The following is a 24918-nucleotide window of genomic DNA, read 5'->3' on the forward strand; positions in this document are numbered from 1 at the left end:
GTCATGTTCAGGCTCAAGGTAGAAGCATTTTGATGTGCTCATGAAGTCTGCCAAGAACTGTAGGCAGGAGAGGAGAAGCTCACATGTCAGGTTCTGTCAGATTCTTGCCATCCCTCACCATGGCCTTCTGACTTTAAATTTCTTCTGTCATGAATATGGAGTCCATTCCTTATTTCTCTGGTCTGTATCCATATGATGAGACCCACCACACATATCTTATAATACTGATACTGAGAAATTTTATCTTGTGTAAATTTTTCTAGTAGTTTCACTAACAAAAGAATGGAATCTAAGATTAAGTACTTCATACACACACACATTTCACATGTTGCTGAAGTGAATATATATTACAGCTTGGTAAAAAATGAATCTTTTTTTGCCATTTTAATTGCCAATATATATTAATATTTTAATGTTATGAGCTCAGAAGTGGAGAAGAATCTTCTTTATATTCATAGTTGTGTTAATTTAACTTATACTGCAATTTCTACTTGCTATTTAATTTGCCTGAGCATTGGTGTTATTATATATTAAATAGAGCTGATAGCATTATGTACTTCATAGTGAGAATGTTGTGAGAATCATGTGACTTATAGTGTATGCTTATAAATGCTTTGCACAAAGTAAATCTTCAGAAAACATTAGCCACTTTTAGTTAATATTATTGATATGTGGATCATCTGATTATCCATAAAGGTTGTCAATTTTGTTGCGCTAGGTGCTATTGTCCATCATACTCCCTAACTACCTCTAAGCAATTATCTAATGCACAAGATATCAAACACTGGGGGAAGATTAATATGCTATAAAAGCACCTGGCTACCACCACAACTAAAATTACTGAATAATTTATTCAAGTCATATAGTAAGTGGAAAAATCAAGATTCAGTCCCAGGTTGACCTGGATACACTTTAAGCTAGCTGATAGACAACACTTCACAATTTGTAAAGTCTACTGATTTACGTTATCTCATTTGATACTTATACCAACCTGTGAGGTAAAAGGTTGAGCTCAATATATAAATGAATAAAGAGATACACAGAAAATTAAAATGATTTGTTCCAAATGGCCCAGCTAATTTTAATTAAAATTATATTTGTTAAAATCAAAGCTTCAGTGTCACAGATTTTTTATTTCCACAGCTAAATGTTTTCCTTAGGTGGTCTTCAGATAATGTATACTTTTAGATTATCATAATCTTAGTGCAAAAAACTGAGAATTAACAGAATTTATTTTGTGCACAAGATTCTATCTTGAAATATTACACATTATTTTTACAGTTTATTTTGTGAAAGCTGTAGAATGATGGATATTTTATGTCTGATATTGATGTAAGTCAACTTTCTTGTGTACTTTGAAAAGAAACAAACATTGGGATGGACAAATATTTCTATTCCAAGTTCAACTGCCTAAGATTACCTCTTGTGTAGAGAGAATGAGATTTCTTTCCTTTTTCACAGGATGACCATGTCCACCTATATTTACAATGAAGATTTGTAGTTTTGTGAGATGTTATCGTATCCTGCATTCTACAGGTGTTAAACATTTAAAGGTCAATGTTTCAAAGAGATGTCTAAATTTCTGTGCCCAATAGCGTTTGCATATGTTTTCTCATGCCCTTGAATTAGCCATGCATGTAGAAAATGCATGTGCAGACCATATGGCACGAGATCTATGTGTCACTTCCAAAAATCTCTTACTGCAAGAGACACAAGCAAAATCACAGTTGAAGCCTATGAGGACTTAGATCCCCAAGTGCCTGATCAAGACCAAGCAATGAATTTACTTTTGGAAGAAAATAGTAGACTTTTAAGAGCACTTAAATGATTCTTTCAGTTTAAGCACAGAAGCAGGAATGTTAACTCTTTAGAGAAAAATGTATTTATGTCTAAATGTGTCCAACCCCCACCAAAAAACCCCCACATTATCTTAGACAATAAAAAAACTGCAACAGAAACAAAATATAGTAGTTTATTGACTTACTGTTTTTTATTTTTTTTAAGTTTTATTGAAGCATAGTTGATTTACAATGTGATAATTTCTGCTGTACAACAAAGTGATTCAGTTGTGTATGGATACACATCCATTTTATTTCAGATTCTTTTCTCATATAGATTATCACAGAATATTGGGTAGAGTTCTCTGTGCTATACAGCAGGTCTGTGTTGGCCAGTCATTCCATGTACCTCAGTGTGCATATGCTAATCCCAAACTCCAGCCCATCCTGCACACCCCCACCTGTCATCTTTGGTGACCATAAGTTTTTCAAAGTCTGTGAGTCTATTTCTGTCTTCAAATAGTTCATTTGCATCCTTTTTAAAGATTCCACATCTAAGTAATATAATATGATGTTTGTCTTTCACTGTCTAACTTCACTTAGTATGATAATCTCTAGGTCTGTGTTGCTGCAAATGACATTATTTCATTTTTTATGGCTGAGTAGTATTCCATTGTATATATGTACCACTTCTTCTTTATCCATTCCTCTGTTGGTGAATATTTAGGTTGCTTCCATATCTTGGCTATTGTAAACAGTGCTGCGATGAACACTGGGGTGCATGTATCTTTTCGAATTATGGTTTTCTACAGAGAGATACCCAGGAGTGGAATTGCTGGGTCATATGGTAGTTCTATATTTAGTTTTTTGTGGAATTTATGTATTGTTTTCCATAGCAGTTGCACCAATTAACGTTGGATTTAAGATATGGTAATAACTAGTACTCAAGCTTACACCAAGGAAATTGGCCCCAAGTAATTGAAGGACTGAATTGGCATCAAGTGAAATAGGAAAGTTGTTGAATAGAACAGTTTTTGATATGAAAATTAAAAGTTTAGCTTTAGACTTATTGTGTTTGGAATGTCAGTTAGAGAGTCACGTGTAAATGTTGAACAGGCAGTTGAATATGCAAGTTTTGAGTTTGGAAGTTAATTCTTGGATGGTGGTGTATATTTTCCGTGGTATTTTCCCACATTTTTAAAATTTTACTATCTATTGTCTGGTCATTTCCTGATATCTGTATTTCAATTAATTTATATCCTTTCCATAATATCTCACCTGTAGTTGATCCATGTAGAATAGTTTTTATTTTGATTAATATTTTTTATAACAAGGACTTTTTGGATCCTTTTCAAATCTGGCTCCTCTTGTTTAATAATTTTCTATCATTGTTTTATGGGCTTAATGACATTATATATCTTTTTAAACATTAAAAGTACATATTTTCTGTTCTTTTTTTGGCTGTGCCTATGGTATGCAGAAGTTCTTTGCCCAGGGGTCAAACTTGCACCACAACAGTGATAATGCTGGATCATTTAACTGCTAGGCCACCAGGGAACTCCTAAATGTACATATTTTCAGTATACTTTTAGGTTGTTGTATTTTCTCTAGTCCTTTGCAAGTTTTCATTTTATCAAATCTGAGGTCTGTATTACTGGCATTGAGATTCCTCATATTCTTCATAATTATTGATGAAATCTTCCCTGGATTTTTTCCATTAAGAATTTTGAGTGCTGTGGATAATAACATCCTCCCCTTAAATTATTATTGGATATACTTCTAATTCAGCCTCATAATTGTTACCTATTCTAATCTATGTTTGTTGTTTGTTTGTTTAATGACTGTAACTATGGCATATGGAAGTTCCCCAGACCAGGGATTGAATCTGAGCTCCAGCTGCGACATGTGCCACAGCTGTGGCAATGTGGACTTCTTTAATCTACCGTGCCAGGCTTGGGATCAAATTTATACTTCCACAGTGATCTGAGGTGCTGCAGTTGAACTCTTAACCCACTGTGCCACAGCAGGAACTTCTCTAGCTCAATTTTTATGTCCAGTTTTTTGTTGTTGTTGTTGTCGTCGTTATCTCCAATTTTCTTAGTGTAGGTTTTTCAGAATGCATGTGTCATGAGTTTAGGCTTGCTCCCATAAGCTGGTAGGTAGACTTGAGATCTTAATTTACTGAAGGGAATTTTATTTTCATATGTCATTTAATTCTAAGATACCCTTGGATCAGTAAGCACGTTTTTAGGGTCTCTTTTCAGGTTTGATGCACCCTTTTTCTTAGTCATGATTCTGTAAGTGAACTCAATTTTTCACTTGCATGGGACTCAACCTCTATTCCAGATTGTTTGTAGTAGTTAAATTTCCCTGGTGAACAATGTTCCCATATGGAAAATAATTCTTTTTGTTGCTAAAACCATGGATATAGAATATATCATTCATGCATACCATCTGAAAAAATGTTTGGGAAATAATTATACAAGTAAAACACAGCAAATGAACCAGAACAGTGTACTAAAGATAGAGGAAGATGAAGAGGAAAGGAAGCAGTGGTGAATAATAATGTACATGGTTATATAGAGAGATCTATGTCAATGAATAATGATAGATAACTTAAAAATTAGTAAAAAAAAAATAGAACCCCAAAAATAGTGAATTAGGACTCTTAAAGTAGAAGAAATGGGGGAGAAGAATTTCCAGAATGGCTGAGTGAGGAACTCAGCAAATCCTCTCCACAAAAAGTAATAATATACCTGGTCAAAACTGTCAAAACCTGACAGCATGTGGAGGTTCCCAGGCTGGAGGTCAAATTGGAGATGCAGCTGCCGGCCTACTCCACAGCCACAGCAACACCAGGTCCAAGCTGTGTCTGTGACCTACACTGTAGCTCATGGCAATGCAGATCCTTGGCCCACTGGGAGAGGCCAGCGATCAAACCGTCGTCCTCATGGATATTGGTCAATTTCATTGCTGCTGAGCCACAACACTATCTCCTTTCTAAGTTTGATAACCCACTTATAAAAATAAAATAGGGCTGAGAACTATAAAACATTAATCAAGGAAATTAAAGAATATGTAAAGAAATGGAGAGATATTCTATGTTCATGGATTAGAAAAATTAATATTGTAAAAATGGCCATACTATCCAAAGCAATCTACAGAGTCAATGCAATCCCTATCAAATTACCCATGACAGTTTTCACAGAACTAAAACAATCCAAAAATTTATATGGAACCACAAAAGACCCAGAATTGCCAAAGCAATCCTGAGAAACAAAAACCAAGCAGAAGGCATAACTCTCCCAGACTTCAAGCAATATTACAAAGCCACAGTCATCAAAACAGTGTAGTACTGGTATCAAAACAGACATACAGACCAATGGAACAGAATGGAGAACCCCAGAAATAAACCCAGACACCTATGGTCTGTTAATCTGTTAATCTTTGACAAAGGAGGCAAGAGCATAAAATGGAAAAATGAAAGTCTATTCAGCAAGAATTGCTGGGAAACCTGGACAGCTGCATGCAGATCAATGAAACTATAACACACCCTCACACCATGCACAAAAAGAAACTCAAAATGGCTGAAAGACTTAAATATAAGAAAAGAAGCAATCTAACTCCTGGAAGAGAACATAGGCCAAACATTCTCTGACATCAATCTCAGGTCATTCTCCCAAGGCAACAGAAATAAGAGCAAAAATAAACCAATGGGACCTCATCAAACTGACAAGCTTTTGCACAGCAAAGGAAACCAAAAAGAAAACAAAAAGACAATTTATGGAATGGGAGAACATAGTTTCAAACAATGCAACAGACAAGGGCTTAATCTCTAGGATATACAAGCAACTTAAACAACTCAACAGCAAAAAAGCCAACCACCCAATGGAAAAATGGGCAAAAGACCTGAATAGACATTTCTCCAAGGAAGATACACAGATGGCCAACAAGCATATGAAAAAATGCTCAACATTCCTGATTATTAGAGAAATGCACATCAAAACTACCATGAGATACCACCTCACACCAGTCAGAATGGCCATCATTAATAAGTCCATAAATCACAAGTGCTGGAAGGGGTGTGGAGAAAAGGGAATCGTCCTGCACTCTTGGTGGGAATGTAAGCTGGTACAACCACTATGGAGAACGGTATGGAGGTACCTTAGAAAAGTATACATAGAACTACCGTATGACCCAGCAGTCCCACTCTTGGGCATATATCCAGACAAAAGTTTCCTTAAAAAAGACGCATGCCACTTGCATGTTCATTGCAACACTGTTCACAATAGCCGAGACATGGAAACAACCCAAATGTCCATCAAGAGATGACTGGATTAGGAAGATGTGGTATATACACACAATGGAACAAAATAATGCCATTCGCAGCAACATGGATGGAACTAGAGACTCTCATCTGAGTGAAATAAGGCAGAAAGAGAAAAGACAAATACCATATGATATCACTTATAACTGGAATCTAATATATAGCACAAATGAACATTTCCACAGAAAATAAAATAATAGACTTGGAGAATAGACTTGTGGCTGCCCCATGGGGAGAGGGAGGGAATGGGAGGGATTGGGAACTTGGGGTTAAGGGATGCAAACTATTGCTCTTGGAATGGATTTACAATGAGATTCTGCTGTATAACACTGAGAACTATGTCTAGATACTTACATCGAAACACAACAATGGGAGGAAAAAGTATGTATACATGTATATGTAAGTTGGTCCCTATGTTGTACAGCGGAAAAAAAAAATAAAAGAGGAAAACTGTATTGAATATTTGAAACACTCAATTAAAAGATGATATAAGAGTAGAGAAAACCCTATTTTTATTTCATTGAAATAGAATATTACTGTAAACTTAAAAACTGTCAAAAACCATTTCAGGACTTTGGAAATTGACTAAGGAATACATTAAATTTAGAAGCATTTATTTGACAAAAACTACTGAAACTTAGTAGTAATAGTAGGATTTTGTGACAATTCAGATTTTAGTTTTAACCTGGGACTTTTTTCATCTTCTTCTTGCCTTTCCACCTTAAAGCAAAGCATTATTCAGAGGTGTAGACTTTTAAGTTAAATCTCAACATGAATATATGTTGTTCAGTGATTTTAGACTTGATTTAAATGTTAAAATTCTTAACACATTTCCTATTTTTCTACCTCATAGAATGTTTTAAAAATGGAAAGTGAAATCAATAGTCAAAATTAAATGTCTCTTTTAGTGGTGATGGAGAGTTAAGGATAACTAATAAAATTTCTATCCTTTAAAGACCTTTAAAATGCTATATATACACAGATATATAAACTATTAAAAGCTAAGTATCTCTGAGAGAAATCAAAACAATTTATATTGAAGGTTTAGTCAGTCAATTAGCCAGTACTAATTGAACATTAACTATTTCTCAGAATTAGTTAGAAATGATAAAGGCTACAGAAAAACTAGCAATGGTCTCTAACTTGTGGCTTGGTTGTTCTTTTGCTGCCTTCAACTGGATTCATTCATGCAGGTGCACACAGTTAGAATATTGGCTGAGGGATCACCTCAGGTAAGACATCTAAGATAGCTTGATATCTCTCTACAAGCAGTCTTTTGTATTTTGGAAAGCTTCCTGGGGTATGGGGTTCCTCACATGGTGTCAGCAATATTTCAACAGCTCAAGACACAATTGCAAATGCTTATCAAACCTCTGCCTGCATTACATTTGCTGATGTTCCATGGTAAAAGCAAATCTCATGAAGCAGAGGATCTTATAAGGGTATCCTTACTGGAAGGTATGATTCATTGGGTTCTATTTCGATAACAACCTACCATGTTCCAGCCTCTGGCCCAAATGATTCATATCTTTCCCAAACACAAAATATACTCATCACCTCCTAAACACCCATGGCTTCATCCAGTCATAGCATCAGTTAAGAAGCCCATGATCTCATAAACAGAATCAGGTCTGGATATGGATGAGGCATTTTGGGTGGAGTTCCTCTTGAACCAAATACTCATGACCTAAAAAAACAAGTTATTTGCCCTTCACATACTTAACATTGACCAGTGAATCAGGAAAAGTTAACGGCAATGGACACTACCATTTGAAAAGAAAAAGAATAGAACATAGCAGTCATTGGGCCATAGCAATTCTAAAAGTGAGATTGGCACTTAGTTATCCAGGCTCTCCACACTGGTGGCTGGGAATGAATAGTTCTTGATTAGGGCTTAGTTATCCCTGGGAGTCAAGCTCTAAAACATTGTTATCTCTTGCTCTTGGCTCTTGGCTATGAAAACTTGGTTCTGGCCTATGAGACATTTCTACTTTTTTTTTTTATTATTAGAAATGACCTGTTTTTGTTGCTAAATAGCTTTCTCAGCCTACTGCCTTTAGTAAATTTGGGAGCGAGAACTTTATTTTCCTTTTAAACTCTCTGTTTCCTTTAGTCCATATGGATAAATTAATTCCCTTATATACTTTGTGATCTTTCTGTAAATAAGACTGGAATTTATTTGATGCCCTTGAAGCCACATCTACAATTATTTTGAGGGCAGACCTCTTTATTGGCTCTAGATGCTATACATGGCTGCTGTGGGGTGATGCTTGTTAAGATTTTTAGAAGTCTTTCTGTGTAGATGAGAGGGTCTACTAGGCACCTCCCTAACTCTTTTTGAGGTCTTAACAAAGGGTCTTACGCCATACAACTGATTTGATAATTACCTTAAAGGCATATATTTCTCTGAGAATCGTTTGCTGGCTGGAGAGACTAAATAGGTGAAATAATTTTATTTTCCGGCCAACTATGTCCAGGTTTTTAGTATATTCTCTAAATTCACTGTGAAAAATCAAATTCTTTCTTAGCTCCAACTTCTCTTCCCTTACTCAGCTAAAAGAAATAATATACAATTAAAAGATGATTGACACTTTTAACATTATATCTGGAGTTCTTAGCTAGATCTCCAACTTAGCCAGATCTGTTGACTCATTATCCTCCATCTTCCAAAATAGTGCAGAAAATAGTTGTGCCATTGCTTCGATGCTACAAGAAAATAGTTGTGCCATTGCTTCGATGCTACAAGAAAATAGTTGTGCCATTGCTTCGATGCTACAAGAAAATAGTTGTGCCATTGCTTTCTAGCTTCTAATAGCAACTTCTTCAACACCACTTCAGCAATTACCCACTGCCCAGTGCCAAAGCCAGTACCATAATTTTGGGGTTTGTATTTATAGCAGCCATCCAATTATGGTACAAAATTTCAAATCAATTGTCTGTTGCTGACTTAAAGCAATGAAATATATTATTTCTTATATTTTCATGGGTTGCTGAATGGTTCTTCTGTTGTTTATCTTGGTCTCACTCATGCAGATTCATTCAGCTAAAGAGGCTTTAGAGAGCTCAGCCTGACTGGGACATTCTTCTCTTGCCCTGTGATTTTTTTTTTCTTTTTTCCCAATTCATTATTATTATTATTATTATTATTATTATTATTATTATTATTATTATTTTACTGTACAGCATGGTGCCCCAGTTACACATACATGTATACATTCTTTTTTCTCACATTATCATGTTCCATCATAAGTGACTAGACATAATTCCCAGTGCTACACAGCAGGATCTCATTGCTAATCCATTCCAAAGGCAATAGTCTGCATCTGTCAACCCCAAGCTCCCCATCCATCCCACTTCCTCCCCCTTGCCCTTGGCAAAATCCTCCAGAAGTCTAGAATGGGCTTCCTCATGTAGTGATAGCAGTGTTTCATGAGAGTAGGTCCTGGTGTGTACATGCTTTCCCACTGGCTTAAGACAGTTGCGTGACCATGTCCATGTGTGAGGAGAACACACAAGGATGTGGATACTGGGCAATGTGATTCATTGGACTCTGTTAGCATATCAATGCACTAGATGATCCATCTTCTTTTTTTAATTAATATAAATGTTGGGCTATGTAATCACATCAAAATTTTATAACAGATGATAAAAAATTGAATTTAAATATTTCAAAAGCCTGCAAAGTTTGATATTACTTATTTCTACAAAGAAATAATTTCTGTTGTTATACTCAATATATTTTCTTTCTTTCTTTTTTTTTCTTTTCTTTTTTTTTTTTTTTTGTCTTTTTAGGTCCGCACTCACGGCATATGGAGGTCCCCAGGCTAGGGTTGAATAGGAGCTGTAGGTACTGGCCCACCCTGTGGTAAACAGCAACACCAGATTTGAGCCACATCTGCAACCTACATGATAGCTCACAGCAACACTGGATCCTTAACCCACTGAGCAAGGCGAGGGATCGAACCTGTATCCTCATGAATACTAGTCAGTTTCATGTCCGCATAGTCACGATGGGAACTCCTACTCAATGTATTTTGTATCATAAAGTTTGGCAAATTCTGGTTTATGATACTAATCCTTTTTTAGCACAGACTATTTCCCATAAAGTACCTTAAAATGGAAAACTAATTTCAATTTACTTTTTAGGTTGTTCTCTCTGTTTCTAAATTTCTTCTTCTAATACAGGTAGTTACAAGTTCTGTCAGGTTAAGAATGTCTGACAGCAGTGAAGTGACCAGTGCACTTTGATTTTTGTGCTCTGAATTATGTAAAAGGAATGGCAGTTCTTATACTAATTCTCTAATATATTTAAATCTCACTTTTCCTCTTCCATAGAATGGGATGATAACAGTATCTACCTCATGGGATCATTATGAAAATTAAAAGTAATACATGTGAGTGCTTAGCACAAATGTATGGTTCAAAGTAGGTGCTCATTGAATGGAATTTTTTTTTTTTTTTTTAAGGGCCGTCCCTGCTGAACATGTAAGTTCCCAGGCCAGGGGTTGAATCACAGCAGTGCAGGATCCGAGCCATGTCTGTGAGCTGCACCACAGCTCATGGCAACGCTGGATCCTTAACCCACTGAACAAGGCCAGGGATCATACCCACATCCTCATGGATACTAGTCGGGTTGGTAATCCACCGAAATTCCTTAAATGGAAATTATATTAAGGGTTAGCACAAAGAGACTATAAAATACTGACTTGTAACAACTCAGTTTATTGGAAGATAGTTACAAGGGCTTTAGCTGGCTTCTTAACAGAGGTAGAAACTGATTAAGTTCTTAAATGAAACTTACAATTTAGAGAATGTGAAGAAGGTAAGGCAAGGTAAGGCACTAGGAAAAAATGTTGTTACAGATTTGAATTTTTGATTGATTTGAGATTTATGGTCCCAAACTGGACCATTTTCATGACATCTGGAAATCTACTGTAGAGAAATTTATTCTATGTAAGACTGATAGAAAATTCATGGATATAGCAGACATTTGTCAGTTTCGCTGGCCAGCACTGATTCACATTTCTGCTAGATTGGCATCCTTGTATCACTTTAAATATTGTTTTTCTCCTGATTTAATCTAGTCTCTCGGGACTCAGTCCAGGTTGGGGATGTTCTGCAAGCTCTATCAACCTGAATCAGTCAATCTCTTTCCTCTCCTCTCTTCATTATACCCCCTCACTCCCTCTCTTTCTCCCTCTTTCTCCCCTCTTTCTCTCCCTTTTGCTTTTTCTCTCTCTTCCTCTTCATCTGTCTTCTCATTATTTGAAAAATTTTGAATTTGATTAAAGTGAGAAAGAAGAGACAATGGACAATAATTGGAGTATTGATTGTTTATGAACTTTAAGTTTATCAGTAGCGAGAAAATACTTTGTCATAATTTTGATTACTTCTGAGGAAAATGGGTCCAATGAGGAAGGGGCAAACTGTTAATGTTCTGTTTCTTCATTAGAGTTGCTGTTACATGATTGTTAGCTTTGTAGTTATTTGTTAAGTGATATGTCTATTTTGCATATATTTTAACACATGCTTGAAATTTAATTTTTTATTGGGAAAAGTGTGTTGAAGAGACTGTGGATGAGTTTCTGCTATGCAGCTTCCTGGATCTTTTTCAGTTCCCATGCTTTTTATGATCTCTCCTTATGATTTCCTTAGGTGTAATATCATCACAACTTTTTAAATTAATTCATCCTTATTTTGCCTAATTTACTCTGACTTAATTTCTGTAACTTATAAGAGCCCTAAGTGATTTAATGGACAAAAAGAACTGAAGTAAAAATTGTTATTTAAAAGCAGCAAATATTTTCAGTTGCCAGAAGGCTGCTTAGGTTTTCACTTGTTTGTGGGAGCTAACATGAAATTCAGGAGTCAGTTGAAAGTTTAAATTTCCAAAAAATATTCTCTGATTTCTCCTACCCTAGTATAGAATTAATCACTCCCTCATTTATGTTCTCAGAGAGCTTGCGTCATTGCAGGTCTGTGGGTAGTATGAAGATATGGAGGAAAGATTATATTTTAAAGAGCATAGGTAGAAATGGACTTAAATTATATTTTAATTATTTGGTGTCTTGTGATTTTTTAGTTGCTAGATTGTTAGCTAATTGAAAGCAAACAGCCTCATCTCATCCTTAATTTTATGTAAGTAGTACCTATTTCAGTATCTGGCACTATTAGCAGATCAATAAATATTTGTTGAATTTACTTGCTGAATTGATTTTTTCCCAGAATTCCTTGTGAGGGATCAATAGTTATCCAGGGATGTTTGCTTTGTAAATCCTTGTAAAAATAATGCAGTAATAGGCTTCATAGCTGCTGAAGAAATAGAGTATAGCTTATTGAAATTTTTTGTTAAGAGAGCAGTTAAAATTAGGAATGTTCTTATTTATGACATTTATTTTTATTACTGACATGGAATAAAGACCCAACATGGATAGGTGTGACTAATGTTGTAGCAAGTTCCATTACATATGTTTGGCATTAATATGTTGATATTAAGCACCCAGAAGTTGCAGGGGAAAGTATTGGAGTCTAGAGCTTATAAACATTCTATTCCTAGCCAAATGGAATTTTAATTATCTGTATCAGTGTTCTTGTTAATACCCTAACTGCAACTAATTTGCTTCTTTTAAATTACTTCTTACTTTGCTAGGGTTGTTAGTATATGACAAACTAAGTTTTCTATTCCTTTTCTTACTTTAATGCACATTGGTTGCCTAGTGATCTTTGACGAGTTTGAAAGCAGAAGAAAATATTTCTGAGGATCCCTTATATTTTGTGGGTAGAATTCAATTTTGACCATATTTGTCTCTTAGTTTAATTAACACAGAATTTTAAGTTAATGAGTTTAATCCCGTGGGTTTAATTGCCAAATAAGTACTAAGCTCCAAATCCAGAAAAATCAATGCTTTAAGATGAGTAGCAAAACCATCAAACAGAGAAGGATAACATTTAAGTTTGAATTTTATTTCTCCCACTAACTTACTGTATAACCTTGGGCAAGTTAATTAACCTTACCAGATTCAAGAGTGAAGAAAAAAATTACATTAAATGCTCCTGAATCTATTCTTGGATATGTTGGAAAGATGTAATATAGTAATATATATGAAATTGATTTTAAAACTTTAAAGCATAATGAACACATTTATTATCATTATTGGACCAGGATGGAAGATTTGGATAGATTATCATAAAATCTGTCACTTTTATTATAAAAGCAATTAATCACAAAATCTCCATATATGGTATCACCTATCACATATCAGTTACCTATGGATGATCACCCATTCCTAATATTTTAGTTTAAAACTTATTGGGAAGTATAGAATTTTGAATGAGCAGTATATCTAAATATACTCTTCTGTGTATATTATTTTATTATGTATGCAGGTACAGCTATCAAAGACACTCAGAGCCTATTCTGGAAGCTAGCCTTAGGGAAATAGATGGCATATGAGTTTTCTGGCTTACAGTTTTGGGCTTTCGGGAAAACGTATTGATTTACTACTATATCTTACTGTTTTTAATTTTTAAAGTTATCGTAAATCAAGCACCACACAGGACAAGAAGTAGAACTTTGCTTTCTACTACAGAACCCCCTTCATAGTCCTTGTTCCAGTCATGATGCCCTCTTTTCTGCCGTAAGTAATCACTGCCTTAACATTTAAAGTAATCACATCTCTGTGATTTTCCTGCTATAGATAGATTTACCACCCGAATATGCCCCTAGAGACTGTCACTTGGTCTTGCTTATGACCACAATATGGAGGTCACTGGATGTTGGTGGTTTATCCCCAGCCTCATATTTTGGGGAGTTTGTATAGATACTTTGTCACCAAAATTTGTTGTAAATGGTTTCCATTGATTCTTGGTTTTCTTATGTCATTGTGCTGTTTTTATGTAGGGATTCAGAAAGATTGAGAAACTGGCTGTCAACTGCTGCTGTCATCTTTACAGACGAAATTGTCATTCTCTCCTCCTTTCTACAAGTTTTTTTTTTCTTCTTGCTCAAATTGAAGTATTTAGTTGTATTGAAGTCTCACCTTAATCCATGTTTAAGTATCTGTACATACTTAGATCTGTTCAAAGCTTTACATTTGATTTCATTGATTTACAGATCTGTTCTTTTACCTGTACCATGTTGTTTTTATACTATCTTTAATATTATTGTCAAAGTTTATTTAGTATCTGGTCCATTTTTGCTATACATTTTTTCCCAAGACTGTATACTTAGATATTTGTGGATTTTTTATCCCAAAGAAAAATTAGACTATATCTATTGAAGTCTTTAAAAAGCCACTTAGAATTATGATTGGAATAAATTTATTAATTAGGAGAGGTTTTATCTTCATAGTATTAAGTATTGCTAGCCAATCAATACCCTAGAATCTCTCCACTGTTCTTCCTTCGTATCTCTTAGAACTGTCCTAGTATTTTTGATGAGATGTTTGCTAGATAATTTTAATTTTTGTTAATATTATAACTCTTGTTAGTATTAATAAAACACTACTATTTGTATTTTTTTTATATTTGATTACTTTTATATGGAGAAATCCAATCTATTTTAACATTTATCTTGATTTCAGTAAATATGCTGAAACTTCTTGATGATATTAATGGTCTTTCTATTCATTTTGCTATTTTATATCAATGAACTCTTAATATTCCATATACCTTTTATTAGTTTTTATTATGCTTATTATATTGGCCATTCTCTGATAAACAATACTTTTAATTGTAGATACTTTTGCTAATTATTCATCTTAGAGGGCTTTTATATACATTTTTTCCATTAAATATAATTTTTACTGTACTCCTCTGAATTATACCTTTTTCCAAATTATAGAAGTTCCTTTCCATTCCTAGCTTAGTAAGAGTTTTTGTCTTAAATAAGTGCTGAAATTTGACAGTTGCTTCTTTTATGTGTCTATCGAGGCAATTATATAATTTTAATATTTATTATATTAATGTTATCTTTGGTAGATTTTCTGATGTTGATAAACTATAATCATGATTTATTATTTATGAATATATTTATTTTAGAATTCTTCCTGCTATGCTCATAACTGAAATGAACCTCTGATTGGTTTTATATTTTGTCCTTATTTGACTTTGGAAATAATATCACTATCTTAATTAAATCAGATTAGCATTGCTTATCTTTTTCTATATTCTAGAATAGCATTTATTAGATAGAAATTAACTGTCCATCAAAGGATTCATAACATCAGTAACAAGAGCAGCAAATATTTGTGTTTTTGCACCTTTTCTTCCAATTGATTTATATTTGTATTTATTAATTGGCTTCTTTCAACACTATAGCATGATAGATATTACTACTATTCCCTTTTTATATATAAGGAAACCACAATGCAAAAGATTAAGTAATGCCTTTTGAAGTTCTTAATGTGAGGTCTATGAACCAAGGGTTACATGGATAGTATTTAGGGTATCTAAAAATTTGGATGAGGAAAAAAGTGCATGTTATTTCCATTAACCTGAAACTGAATTTTAGCACTTCCTCCAACTATGAATACAGGCAAAATAACATAAGAATGCATTGTTCACAGTATCTGTTACTTCTCCAATGACACTAATTAAATATAGTTTTTTTTTAAATTATTTCCCCCAAGATGATTTTTTTCCCCCACTGTACAGCATGGGGACCCAGTTACACATACATGTATACATACTTTTTTCTCTCATTATCATGCTCCATCGTAAGTAACTAGACATAGTTCTCAGTGCTACACAGCAGGATCTCATTGTTAATCCATTCCAAAAGCAATAAATCAGTAAATAATTTCTAAAAGTGATTCTGATATCTATCATAATTTGAAAAAGGTGATGAGCATCAGTATTACTTTGAGCTATCTGCAACAACGAACAAGTGTTATAAAACTATACCTAATTTGTTCAAAATTATTGGTGTGTAGTTTTATAACAATTGTTCGTTGTTGCAGATAGCTCAAAATAATACTGATGCTTGGAGTTCCCGTCATGGCGCAGTGGTTAACAAATCCGACTAGGAACCATGAGGTTGCGGGTTCGGTCCCTGCCCTTGCTCAGTGGGTTAAGGATCCGGAGTTGCCATGAGCTATGGTGTAGGTTGCAGACGCGGCTCAGATCCTCTGGTGCTGTGGCTCTGGCATAGGCCAGCGGCTACAGCTCCAATTCAACCCCTAGCCTGGGAACCTCCATAGGCCGTGGGAGTGACCCTAGAAAAGGCAAAAAGACAAATTATGATAGATATCAGAATCACTTTTAGAACTTACTGACTTACTGCATTAACAATTATACACCTATGCATTTATTTAGGCATTAGTATTTAATATTTAATAATTATATTTCAATATAATTGTTTTCTTTGCAATCTTGTATTCAGACAGTCCTTGCTTTGCATAGTTTTTATAGGAGCTGACATAGATTCTGTGTTACCATATAGTATGAACTGTGCAAACCAAGGGCTACATGTATTTATTTTATGCATATAAAAACATTATGCTGAAGTGGTGTGTGTCCACTTCACCACAAAAACAGGTTAATTTTATCTGCATTAGGTCAAATTAACTACTAGCTATGCAAGTGGTAGTGTGGGTATGGAACTCACTAGTAAATGGCAAAGAATTAGATTTTTATGAGAGAGTTTTGGGCTAATATTTCCATATGTTCAGAATTATTGGTGTATTTAAAATTCTGTTTCTTATTGAGCCAGTTTTGCATTGCATTTTGCTGAAATACACACATTTAGTCCAAATTTTCTAATTTATAAGTAAGCAACTTCATAACTGCATTTTACTACATGTTATATCTCTGTTGTATATATATAGTTATTTATTTGTTCCTCTGATTTTGTTTATCCAATTCACTTATTTGGTTTTATCATACATCTGACTTCTTAGTATTTTCAAAGATCTCACTTTTTGCTTTGTTAATTTTCTATAATTTTTCTCTACTTTTATTTATCTGTGTCCCTATTTTTTTTTATTTTAATTATTTGAGTTGAATGATTATTTTTTCTTTCAACACTTTTTTTTTGGTCTAAGTTTATTTCACTTTAGTTTTATTCCCCTGTAATATTAGATTATGTAATGCACTTGTACTTATAATCCTAATCATATAATTCATTTCCCCAATTGAATGCTGCCAAGGACAATTTTCAGTGCTTGGATTTGATTTTGATAGTCTTTGAAAATAATTCCTTGCTTGAATCAGACCAAATAGGAATATTTTTAGTAAAATTTTGAAAATTTCTTTTGAAATTCAGGAATTGAAAGTCAGGCAAATAAGGACTGTAGTTAAACAGTAAAATTAATAGATTTTTACCAAATTCGGTTGAGATGAGGTCTCTGGGCCACAAGTCTCCCTTTGCCTGAACCATCTGGGCCTAATGTCTGAGTTCAGAGAATTACATCATTGACAGGAAGAAACAGGAAATAAATTTAAGCAACATCTGTTTTCCTCCTTAGACAAATTTGTCTATTTGGATATCATCTTTTACAGCTTTTTTCCCCTTTGTTTTATAAACTTTAAAATTTCCTGTTTCTCATCACTCCTCTGACCTCAGCAATATTGGATGGTGACACATGGAACTCCCTGGATTCCTTGGTCAGTTTATTTGACCAAGATGTCATTATGACAGATGCACAAACAATATTAGATTCACCCTAAAACCAGTACATGACCGGAATGTTTAGTAGTAAAGTGCATCTCTTTGTTTACTCAAGGTTTGTTCAGCTTTACTCATGCCAAAACAAGACAAAAACTCAATAATCTTGAGGAAACAATATACTGCTATGATTTTAATTTATCCTTTTAGGTGTATTTCATGGCTAACTCAAAGGTATTTTCATGTTCTTTGTGTCAGTATATTTTAAATATATTATCATGAATAGAACTGAAGGTATAATTTGTAGTTTGGGAGATAGAAATGAGGACATCAGTGACTGCATTTCCATTAGCTATCTTCCCTTGCTCTCTGCTTTTTTCCTACTTGTGTTTTAAGGTGCCACTTGAGGACACTAGTTCTCCTGTCCTTGCCTGGTTCTCTCTGTTTCTTTACAGAGTATATAGTTCTGTTAAGTGCCTAATAATGTGTTGTGGGTTTTTTTTTTTTTTTTTGTATTTTTCGCAAATCATTTTTGTGCATTTCTCCTACTTGCCACCTAGCTCTTAATCTATTTGGAATCCTTAAAATGACGGGGACAGTGCTTGCTAACAATTGGCGCTTATAAATCCTCATAGAGGAGTGAAGATGAATGCAAGTAAAATAGTCTTATTTGGTAAAATAGATATATCAGAATTATTGTTAGGTAAGATTTAATTTCAAGCTATGGAATATCTGGGGATTTCAATTACTGTAGCTTTAGGAGTTGAGAATGCAATAAGAAAACAAGAAATGAGAGATGAATAGTTGGCTGGCTTATCCCTCAGGGTGCAGCTGCAGTACTCTGTGGTTTTTCATATACAGCTAGAGGAGCCACTGGATAACCCTCCTGGCATAAATGTCTTTTAACAATTGTTTTAATATAACTCCTTCAGAGTTTCAGTACTTATGATATTGTTTGGGGGCACTAGTACCAAGATTTTGTTTTGTCATCATATTAAAAATGCCACTTCCCATTTCTCTGGGCAGAAAACAAAAGCGTAGCAGGTAAAATGTACCATGATTAAAGAGTAGGATCTTTTTCTGCAGTAGTTATGCACATTCACCATGAGCTATATTTATTTAGTAATTTGTTCATGTAGTCACCATATATTTAGGGAGTTATATTTCAGACACAATGATATATTGGACTTGTCCAAAGGAAAATCAGAACTTATGAGGCAGGCACAATGGCCTAGACTTGGAGAAAGAGGGACACAAATAAATAATTCAGAAGAAATGGTTATAGTTTTTTTTTTTTTCCCTAGCCCCAAATTTCATGAGATAATGATTGGAAACAATAGAAGATTTAGGCTTACGTATGGAGTAAGGGTAGAATGAATACAGGGAGTAGGATCCTACTTGTGGTTTGAAATAGAGTTTCTTAACAAGAAGGAGAAGATGTGAGTATAGAAATTCACAGAAAAAGGCCCATAGATAATAGAATCCTCAGTTCTCAGTGTAAAGGAGAGAGGTTAAAATCCAGAGAATGTCTATAAGGGTACTTCTAACTAATTCCTTAAAACCTTTCACTTTGGGATGTTGGGAAGAGTCAAAATTCATAAGAACTTGACTTTCCCCTTTCTACTTATAATAGCCATTGATGTTATGCTATATATTTAATATACATATGCACTTGTACCAACACACTTAATTGTCCTTGGAAAACTGAAGAGATGGGTGGCAACACAGATGGAAATCCTGTTCTATCCCACTTCCTTCAATGGAAAAAATGCATCCTCCTATTCAGAGGACTTGGGATTATTTTGGTGGCTGAGCAGGGACCACTGTCAATGAGAAGAAAAGAACTGATGAAGTTGAGGAGTGACCTTTTCCCTCAACAATTTCCTTAGCGCTTTTATAGGCATGCAGGTCTTTGAAATGAGAGAGAGGGTAGTTATCTAGACAATAAAGTAGAAAAAAAAACCAAATAATTAAATCTCATATTGGGTAATTCATAAACATTCATTAAAAATTATCGTTAACATTATAAACTGAAATCTTGAGACTTTAAAATAGTACTACAAAGAACATAATTTTAATACAGAAAAAAAATCTTTGGAACATGGATGGCTAAGTACTAGCATAAACAATTTTCTTCTCTTGGCGTTCCCCTCATGGAGCAGTGGAAATAAGATGTCACGTTTTTCTTGCTAATACCCGTTTTCTCCTTTACCATTGATAGTACTTTAGATATACAATTTTAATTTATATAGTGCCATATATAATTTTGCTACCAAGCTATCATTGTCTGGGATGATTCTCAAATTTCTGTTCTGGCTTGGATGGCTATATGGGTGATAGTTTCATTCACTGATTAAAAAAAAAAAAGTCAAGTTTAAGGAAACAACAAACTCTGTTTTGGGCATATGAAGACTAAGATGCTTAATGAAGTACTCAAAGGAAAATGCCTGGTAGGTAGTTGGCTGTATGAGTCCAATTGCCACACATACTGCAGAACTCCTTCAGGCTATTACTTGCTGCCATGACGCCAGGCAACTCAGTTGGACAGGGATTATCAGGAAGAAAACTACATGGCTTCTTTCTTCTCTTTTCTTTCCTTTTTAAAACTACAAGGCTTTTAGTCCACTGGCTTTTCACTGGAAGGGTCAGTGGTGGAAAGACTGCCCCAGGGCAGGGCAGGGCGTTCTGAACATATTTTCATTAGCTGCCACCCCTTGGGCTTTCAGGGTGCCTGATGCTTCTCCGCCGACTCCACTATTACTCTTGGTATCTATGAGTGACACAGGTTACTGTTTTCTTGGGGATTCTGGGGGATAAGTGAACAGAATTTAAATATTCCATCCCAGCCCCTCCTTCCCCAGCAGTGGAGAGACACTTTGACACAGGCTTTCCCACTATCCTCACCATTCCTGCCCCCACCCCCCTACCCCCACCTCTACCCCTGCTACACACACACACACACACACACACACACACACACACACACACACTCACTCACTAGCTCAAGATGGTCTTTATTCGTTTATTTATTTATTTTCTTACTTACTTACTTTTTAGGGCCTCACATGTGGCCTAAGTAAGTTCCCAGGCTTGGGGTTGGATCAGATTTGCAGCTGCCACCCTACACCACAGCTACAGCAATGTGGATCTAAGCCATGTCTGTGACCTGTGCTGCAGCTGGTGGCAATGCAGCATCCCTAACTGACAAGCGGGCATTTGTTTCTTTCCTTTTTTTTTTTCTTTTTTCTTTTTTCTTTTTCTTTTCTTTTTTTAGGGTAATGATTTCCTGGGGGCTTTGTGTTCTTTTTAATGTCAGTTCTTCAGATGCATGTTTCGATCTTGCTTGCATATTTTCTGCTTTGTCCCAGGCTGATTTTAAAGGAGTGAGCCTACATCCCATGCTAGTTAGCCGTCTTGTCAAGATTTCAAGGCATTATGAATCAGTAATGTCCATCTCATTTGTAATTCTTCTGAAATAACACTCACTATGATCTTTTCTGAAGTTCAGTCTTCTCATTATCCTTAACCTTATGCAGTAGTTACCCCTCGATGACAACTCTCCAGCTCTAATTCTGTACTGTCTTGGCATCTAGAAAAAATATATACAACTAGGAATATTCAATGCCAGCATTATTGTTATCATTTGTTGAAAATCAATGACATTTAAATGAAAAGTACCATATAGACTCAAATATTTCCTTTTAAATAAAGAGAAAGGTCAGCTTTTTTCCCAAGTGATCCTTAATAAATTGGCATTTAAAGTGACATTGATGGTACATGCTTTTTAAAGAATTTTTTTTAAGAAGCATCTTTTTATTAGATCCATTTCAAGTTCAAAACATTTTCACTTGGTACATTGGGACCTGTAGTGAAGAGATTTCTGGGAGTATGGTTTCTACCTATTTTTATCTGTAGCATCAGTAAGAAAAATAATATAAAGACTATGTTGTAAATTTATTTCTCTATTTCTTGCTGAAATATGGCACTGAACAATCTTTATCCTCCTCAGTTCCTTTGTATTTAAGCAGTTACCCTTTTGGCAAACTCAGCACTATAGAAATGAAGACTGGTTTGGATTTCTGAAGGATTCCTCACACTCTTGCAAAACTTGAGATAATCATTAGTATATGTAGTTTTGTCTGCTAATAAAACCCCTATTTTATGCTTTTTGTTTTCTCAGATTCGCCGGACTGACTGAATTCATTATCTATTGCTGCCTAACAAAACACTCTAAATATTTGTGGTTTAAATCAACAGCTATGTATTATTTCTCACAAGTAATTTTCAGCTGGATGCCTCAGCTGATCTAACCAAGACTGGTCTTCACTGGGCTTTTCCATGTATCTGTGGTCAGCTGGCAGTTTGATAGAGCAACAGGGGTAATTGAAATCTGTGCTGTCTTTATCCAGCAGTCTTGTCCAGGCTTGTTCATGCATGATGGCAGCAAATTTCAAAGAGAGAGCTGGGAATCACATATGCCTCTTAACTCCAAGGCTTAGAATTGGCAAAGCAGTTGGTCAAAGCAAATCACAACAGCAGCTCAAATTCAAAGGGAGGTGGAAAAGCCAACCTCCTTTTGATGGGAGGGACCCCAGATTTACATGGGGAAGAGGCATGGTTATCAGGAAAGAATAATTGCACAAATTTTGCAAACCCCACCAACCTGGATAGTTATGGAGCTCCACTTTCTGACTTTCCCTCTTCCTTGGTCTTATCCCTATAAGCCAGTGAATTAAATGCTAATCACAAAGATTGGCTTATAATATAAACATCAATTTTAATATTCAGTTCTTCATGGCAGAGTCTGGACGTATTTTTTTTCCTTCCAAGGCACGTCTCTTGGACTGTATATAGTGCTGATATACTATACAGGAGTACTTTTTTTTTCTTTTCCTTTTTTACCGAAAACCTCTGTTCTGATTGAGTTTGTATTCTGATTGATCAGCATTTGGAAGGCTAAAGATTTTGAATATAGATGAATGCATATTTATACTTAGTCATTGATTAGTTAAACACCTCACTAAGAAATCTGGAATTCAGCTCTGAACTGAAAGCTCAGACCCCAGGTGAAGATAGGTAGGAGCCTTGTTACCAACCTTTTCAAGGTGGGCCCCAATAGGGGGCCTTCTGCCTGGTGGTGTTCAAACAGGTAGAATCAGACTGAATTGGGTACAGAAGCATAGGAAAGATTTATCCTTCGATCAAAGACTGGAGAGGGGCTGGAGTTCCTGTTGTGGCTCAGTGAGAATGAACCCAACTAATACCCATAAGCATTTGGGGCTGATCCCTGGCCTTGATAAGTGGGTTAAGTCTCCTGCATTGCTGTGCCTGTGGCATAGGCTGGCTGCCATATGCCACGGTGCGACCCTAAAAAGCAAAAAAAAAGACTGGCGAGACGGAGCTTTGGCTCTGACTGGAGCACAGGTGCTCCTCAACAGGCAATAGTTGGCCTGCTTTGTAGGGTTCTTGTCAGAGGGAAGGGCGCAGAGTTCTCACTTATTTCCCACAGCTGTGCTCCTCCTGCTCCTCACGCTTCAGATCACCCCGCAGGGAGCAGCCTCTCTGCGCAGGGCCCGTGCCGCCATCTTGAGTTGCAGTGTCCAGCTCAGTGCTTGAGAAACAGCTGCTGGCCTCAAAGCTGAGGTGTCTGCACAGCCCTTTTGCACCAGGAGTTCTGGTTTGAAGCACCAGTTGTGAGGCCTTCGCATGCTGCACCCTGTGAACTGGTGAAACTAGATGAAGCATGCAGGAAAAGAAAAAGAAAAAAGGTTAGACTTTATTTTATTACTTGGAGTCTATTTTTATTTCCTGGGAGTTGCTAATGGGTTTTGCCAGTGACAACCTCACTCCTTTTTGCTCAGGAGTATACACTGTTACTACAATTTCAACAAAAATAAGATTTGAAATCCATATGCTGACGATAGAACTCTGGATATTACATCCAGGCACTTCTGCATCTAGAATTATTTTACAGGAGCTAAACTGTTTGACTCATGACACTGCACATGCCAGACATTTTATATGAGTGCATCAAGGTTTGGCACCAGGTAGACAAAAGCTCTTTCACTTATTCTCTGAATTCAACTTCGCAACAGCAAAATGTTCAGCCACCTTGATTCATCATTTTTAATGGTATTCCTCTGAAGTGCCTCATGGTAATTCTCTAAATGTCTCCTTCCCACAACTGACTGGAAAGCAATTATTTTATTTTAATTAGGAAGTTGAGACTTGCACACTATCAGAGAAAATCTTCCTTACCTAGTATAAAGAAGACTTTTCAATTAAAATTGTCCCAATTTTAGTACTGAAGAAACATAAATATGCGTAATTAAATAGAAGTTTAAAATGAAGCTACAATTGGCTTAATTCTAGTAAATGTTAACTCTAATAACTTTTCATTATTCTCTGTGGAAGCTCTTCTTTGTGAAGTTTAAATAAAGGAAGAAATTGTGTTTTCCTTGCTGTTACTTTAAAATGGTTGACCTAACTATGGTTAGTGAAACATATTTAAATATCAAGGACATAGCCTGAATTTTCTAAGGCCCAGGCCTGGTTCTACCTAAACTAGTCAAGTCGGAAAAGTTTATACGTGGTATTCAGTCTCTTTTCTCCAACACTACTCTGAGTTTTCCCCCTCTTTTCCAACATTCTCTAAGGTATTGTGGCCGCATGTTTTTTTCCGTCTTTCTCTGTCTTTCTCCATCTCCACCTGCTCTGAGAAAATCACTGACGTAAAGAAGTCATGATTAATATGCATTAGTGTTGTTCCTTCCAATGGTAGATATGTTTTAGTCTATATTCTGGATCATAATCTAATATTAGAGGTCCCTTACTGATGGCCTACTGCCATTATCTGGTCTCCAGGTGTTTTTGAAACATTTTGAACTGTTGCTAAAATTTGGAAATAAAGAAATTTCACAAGAAATTCCAGATTTTTAGTAGCTCTGGAAGGATTTGAATATCTAGCAATTGCACACCCAAACTCTTGAATGGCAACAGCTGGGTGAAAATAGAGCTGTGATAAAATATGGGATGTCCAGTTAAGTTAGCATTTCAGTAAACAACAAATACTATTTTAACATAAGTATAACCTATGTTATAATTGGGACATGCTTAAATAAAGTTTTTTCTTTTGTACCTGAAATTTTAATTTAACTGGGCATCTGTATTTTTGTTTTCTAAGTGTGGCAAGCCTATCTTAGGATGAG

General features: G+C 35.4%; 1 protein-coding gene across 4 annotated transcripts in view; it reads left to right on the forward strand.

Moving 5' to 3' along the window:
- The window catches only part of LOC106509506 (uncharacterized), a 1068352-nt gene that overhangs the window by 345266 nt on the left and 698168 nt on the right, over positions 1-24918 (forward strand). For 2 of the 4 annotated variants that reach the window (XR_014838412.1, XM_085014117.1), the window contains one exon: positions 13638-13742. The exons of the other annotated variants lie outside the window; for them this stretch is intronic. The gene's annotated coding sequence lies outside the window, so the exon portion shown is untranslated. The remainder of the gene's footprint in view (positions 1-13637; positions 13743-24918) is intronic. 4 annotated transcript variants of the gene reach the window in all.

The sequence above is a fragment of the Sus scrofa genome, chromosome 2 (genome assembly GCF_054392235.1).
Source record: "Sus scrofa isolate SSC_HxYL_T2T_F1_AM1 chromosome 2, Sscrofa_HxYL_maternal_Yorkshire_Landrace_v2.0, whole genome shotgun sequence".
Taxonomy (NCBI): domain Eukaryota; kingdom Metazoa; phylum Chordata; class Mammalia; order Artiodactyla; family Suidae; genus Sus; species Sus scrofa.